This window comes from Triticum dicoccoides, chromosome 1B (genome assembly GCF_002162155.2).
Source record: "Triticum dicoccoides isolate Atlit2015 ecotype Zavitan chromosome 1B, WEW_v2.0, whole genome shotgun sequence".
In the NCBI taxonomy this organism is placed as follows: Eukaryota; Viridiplantae; Streptophyta; class Magnoliopsida; order Poales; family Poaceae; genus Triticum; species Triticum dicoccoides.
In genome coordinates this window covers 24,935,116-24,940,406 of record NC_041381.1, presented here as the reverse complement: position 1 = coordinate 24,940,406, position 5,291 = coordinate 24,935,116, and the positions used below count along the sequence as shown (strand labels likewise).

At 40.5% G+C, this 5,291-nt stretch overlaps 1 long non-coding RNA gene across 2 annotated transcripts; it reads left to right on the top strand.

Annotated features, from left to right (window-relative positions):
* The first annotated feature begins 55 nt into the window (after nt 1-55).
* Nucleotides 56-2,542, top strand: LOC119316979. Of its 2 annotated transcripts, XR_005153434.1 has the most exons (6): nt 56-1,048; nt 1,121-1,206; nt 1,325-1,483; nt 1,557-1,803; nt 1,890-2,006; nt 2,301-2,542. It is a non-coding gene; the product is annotated as an uncharacterized LOC119316979 (long non-coding RNA). The 2 variants fall into 2 exon arrangements; XR_005153431.1 differs by having other exon boundaries at nt 1,121-1,483.
* Nucleotides 2,543-5,291: the final 2,749 nt, after the last annotated feature.

Genomic DNA, 5,291 nt, shown 5'->3' with positions numbered 1-5,291 from the left:
CTCTCTCTCTCTCTCTCTGACCATCTGACCGGCCTATTTCTCTGTTGACCAGGGTCGGCTCCTCCGACGGCAAGGTGCTCCGGCGTGAAGATGCTGGAAGCTGCCCCTGCTGATCTCCTCCTCGTGCAACAACAACGTCAGCAACTAGGTTTTGGTTCCCCTCCCTCCCCCAATTGCATCTTCAGGAACACATGCATTTTCTGTTACACATTTGGGCCCTGTCTGATGCAAGGCATTGAGCTTGGACATGTAGTTTCAGTTGACGCACTACTTATGGTGACCCTCGACGTTGGTGGCAAAGAAGGTATGGTCGTTCCGGTCCACGCGCAGCTCCGCCATGTGATGCGCCACCGGCTATGCCATGTTCTAAATTGTCAGGTTCTAGCCCCACATGCAGCTCCTGAAGTCCCTCAATGGTATCACGAAAAAGGGCGAGGAGTTCATCGTGTTGCAGTAGCTTCATGCATGTACGCTTAGTTTAGTCATGGCATTTGTGCATAGCCGTTGAGTTTGCAACGGCTCGCTAGCTAAGGATTTAACAGCCAGCTAGCTAATTTACTTTTCTTTATACATCAGTAGCCAAACACCTCAATTTTATTTGAATCAATTGTGATGGAGACATCAAATGCATTTTGCCTACCTAGATGTTCATGAGCTGCAAGAATTGCATATACATGAGATTTTTATCCTCTATAGAAATCAAATTGTCAATCAATTTTATTTGAATCGATTCTGTAGCTATGTTCATGGTAGAAATAGCGGGGAAGGGCTAATTGACGGGTAGCCACACCCTTTGCCCCCCACTGGGACAAATTGTTTACAACAAATTATTTGCCCCCCTTACAAGTTAAAAGCTGATGAATGATTACCAAACATGCTGGGTGGCAAATAAATGAAGAGTGACTTATTAAGGAATTGTACAATATGTTGTGTTCTGGTTTGTGCATGTGAATTATGTTTCAGAGCGTGTTCGGAGCGACGTGCCATGATGGGTGGTCAAGTACACCTTCAAGGCAACCTCAACCTACACGCTTATGTGCCGAAGAAGGTAATAATATCATTTGGCTTCTGAACTTGTGCCTACTTGTGCCCTTATCGGATATTATTGCTTTTATTGTAGAATAGGGAGAGAGGTAAGGGCGAACCGCGGCTCAATACCTTCACGGGATTATGTCTTTCTTGCACGTCAAAGAAACCTGAAGGGGGGTGGGTCAACCTAGGCTCTGGCTTGAGGATTGATGCATATAGTGGGAAGTTCAAGGAGGGCAACAGGCCTGATTTTGATCCGGCCTTACAGGACATTGATGTTATGTTTTCCCTCCAGGCAGGAGAAGGCAAGAAGGGTGGCCGGTTATATGTTGGTGATGGTGCCATCCATAAGTACATTCCAAAACTCGCCCACCTTCGTGCTACCACGTCGAGCTCAGCTCCTGCTATAGAGCGTCGCCCACAGCCTGGCTTGCACATGATGCATCATTTCAAGGTATATTTTGCTTCATTGTGTTTTCTTCTTTGCATTGCAGCAATGGTGAACTTCTTGTGATGGCATATTGTAGGCCCGCCTAGAGGAAGAAACTAGAGGTTGCTGCAGGAAGAAACCAGGTTGCGGAAGGAGGCTCGGACCAATTCCCTCCTTCAACAGGAGCAAGCCATGAAAATGCAGCAAGCCCTCTTGCAACAACAGGAATTCATAGCCAAACAACAGGCGGCCCTGCTTGATACGTTTTCTCAGTTTAAAACTAATATGCAGGGTTCTACTTTGCCGGATCTTCCTCCTCTTTCGCCTCTTCCTACTTTAAGCTTGTAAGTCATCCAACTTTTTAATTATGCATCTTACAATCATGCTTAAATATCATGCATCTTACCATCTTACCGTCTCATGCTTGAAGTGTTCTCAGTCGGGACAAGCCTCAAATAACTTCTTGGTACTTGGATCCATACCTACCCAAGCAAGCCCGGTGACACCCACTACGGCTTCGACCTCCTTGCAACAATGATCACTCGAGGTAGTTGTCTATGTTTGTTCATTGTTGATGCTTGCGTCCTGTCTTTGTGCTTCTCAACTTACAACTTGTGCATTGTTGATACTTGATAGTAGAGCCCACAAGTGTTGATGCTTATACTGTTCATACTTCTTAGCTTCAATTTGAACCTTATATGTTGATGCTTGTTGACTCTTGTGCCTTATCGATCATTTGAAACGTAACTTTGGAAACTCATACGGCTTGTTGACTCTTGTGCCTTATCGATCATTTGAAACTTAACTTTGGAAACTCATGCGTTTGGTAATGGACTTATAGGTTTGCATCGTGGATGCCATTGACGGTGGGCATACATGCTACGGTGGAGCTCATTGCATCTTTGAGGTTCATGCTTGGTGTGAACTTGGAACTCATGCTTTTGTTTGTGAACCTTGTTGGATATGCACGCATGTTGTTGTGAACCTTGTTGGATATGTCGTGTGCGAACAGCATGTTGTTGTGAAGCTTCGTTAGACATACGCATGTATGGACTTGGAACTTATGGTCCTTTCGTTTGCAAACTCTTATAAGCCGGGTGTTTTACTCGGCTTATATATAAACCGAGTTTATATCAATATAAGCCTAGTGTATTGGGTACACGGCCTATGCGTGGCCTCGAAGTGTAACGTTGTGGATCCAGGCGGTGTCGATCATGGCTGGCTGGTTGGCACTGCCTCGCCTCTGTGATTGCCACATCGTTATGATCTGCTGCCATAGGGATGATGATGATGGAGCTAGTGGCCACGCATAGTGGTGTTGTCTAATACAGATCACCCGTCGGCTGCCACTTCCGAGGATATGATATGGCACTGCCGAAGCGTCCCAAACTTGAGATTTTGGCGGTGCAAATGAAATTCCTCTCTCATCAAAGGTTTCATCACGTGCGACGGTGGGCTGCTGTTGTTGTTGTTGTTGGGATTGAGGCAAGTGGAGGAGACAACATTGGGTGACTTTGATTTGGTGGTGCTTCGCGAGTACCCCGTCTCGAGCTCCGGGTGAAAACCCTAGGTCTAGCCTGACTTGGTTATACCTGGCAATGGCGGCGTTTTTACGTCGTTACCCTGTTGATGGCATTGCTTGGAGTTTGCTCGGACATGGACTTCAGGGTGAAAACCCACGATCGGGCATTCGAAGGTTGGATCCGGCGATGGCGGCGCTTGTGTGTCGTTTCCTTCTTGGAGGCGTTGCTTTTGAAGATTTCAGTCATTATGTTGTCAAGTTATAGTTGGCCGCTGTCATGGTCGTCGTTGTATATCGTCTACCGTTGTTTGATCGCTTCGGGTTTTTTCCTTTTTTATCTCCACAAAGGCATCGCTTCGGTCTTTTATGACTTTGCTTTTTGCCGGTCTGATTTTTTTGTTGGTGTTGGTTGTGTGCATCTTAGCTATGCAGAGGCCGGGTGTTCACTCATTGTGATTGTATCCGTTTGATGCTTCATTTTGAGTCAATAAAGATGCCCTTTATCGAAAAAATTTGACGCTCTCTGCATCATGGTTTTCAATTTCAGTTTCAGAAAAATTTCAGCATCAACCGAAATCACTGAAATTCAGTGAATTTCAGTGATTTCAGTTTCCATTTCAGCCAAATGACCGAAATATTCACTTGAATTCAATTAAAAATTTGAAAAAATTTAAAAATATTTCGAAAAATATTGGAATTATTCTGCTATACTGAAATTGCTGAAATATTTTGGCCGAAACGTAATATTTCAGTGTTTGCTGAAATGACTGAAATTCAGCGAATTTCACTGAAATCTTACTGAAAGTGAAAACCATGCTCTGCATCAAATTGACGGCAAATCAACCGGAACATAGCTCGTGGACCGGACCATGAAAGACATGCATAGAGATCTCCTTATACTGGCTTTCTTCTGCTATTCTCAGTTTTTTTACTGCTTTTCTTGTGAATAGTCGCATGCTGTAATATGCTTATCGCTATGAAGAAATAGTTATGCGATAAAAAGTATTCAGAAAATATAAACAATGTTGGCGAATACTTTTTTGTGAATTTTAAAATATTCCAGAATTTTTAAAACTTTAGAGAAATTTAAAAATATCTATGAATTCTGAAAAGTGCTAAAGAATAATAAATATGTTCACTAATTTTGAATTTTCTTACAATAAAAATAATTATAAAATTATCTTTTTATGAATATCTAAAAATCTTCAAAAAATCGAGAATTTTATTTTATTTCCCAACAAAAATATAGAATAAACCATAAGAAAACGAGAGAAACAATCTAAAAATGAAAATCATAAAAAATGGAAAAAAAGGAAAGAGAAAAACCGGAAAAACCAGAAAAAATGATTGAAAAAGAAAACCACTCATAGCCTACTGTGCCTGACACATATCACTTTGCTAAGTCCGGTTAGCTGACAGTTTGACGGAATATGCGTCAAATAGGATTTGCTCGCGGGACGGTAGGAGCAAACACATCCACATGTGCGCACTTCGGCTGGTCCTAAAATGGCTAGCTTGTGTGGGTTATCTTCGATTTACTATTTTAGAGATTTAAAAGATATTATTTTGGTTTCAAAAAGTTAAAAAATCACAAAAATGAGAAATATTAGTGTTGTGCTTTTAAAATGGTTGTCAAGAAATTTTATATTTTTCATGGAAACTATGAATTTGATAACACTTGAAAAATAGTGTCTAATTTTAGAAAAAGTTCGAATTTTTTCCAAAAGAGACTATTTTTTAAATATTCAAAAATTGTAATGATTGTACATGTTTTTATTAAAAAGTCTTAACTTATTATTTGTAAAATGTTAATGAATTTACTAAAATATATTTACTGATTTTAAAGAACAAAATAAAAAAATGGCCACAACTTTATTAATCCTTCACGAATTATATTTAAAATGTTTATAATTTTTGATTGGTAAATGAAAATGGGGAAATAAAATACTTAAGAAAGAAACAATATAGCCCAAAAGCAAAACAGCAAGAAACTCCAAGAAATAAAGAAAAATATATAAAAAAAGAACTACACATGGGGTGGGCCTATTTCCTTTTGGTGTGTGTATTCTATCTTTGTTGGTTTCGGCCTTCCCTTTACATTGGGCTCAGACCCATGAATTGGAGCACAAACATGGAGGCAAATTTTCAAGTAAGAAAGAGTGCGTCCTAACTTTATAGCATGACGCTTGTATTAAACCTTTGCCGTGTTGATATTGGTTCTTCTTTGTTGCTTTGGCCCATCCTAACTGTAAACAATCAAACATAGTTTTTCAAGCATTCACAAGTTAAAAAGGATCTGAATTCTTGGTC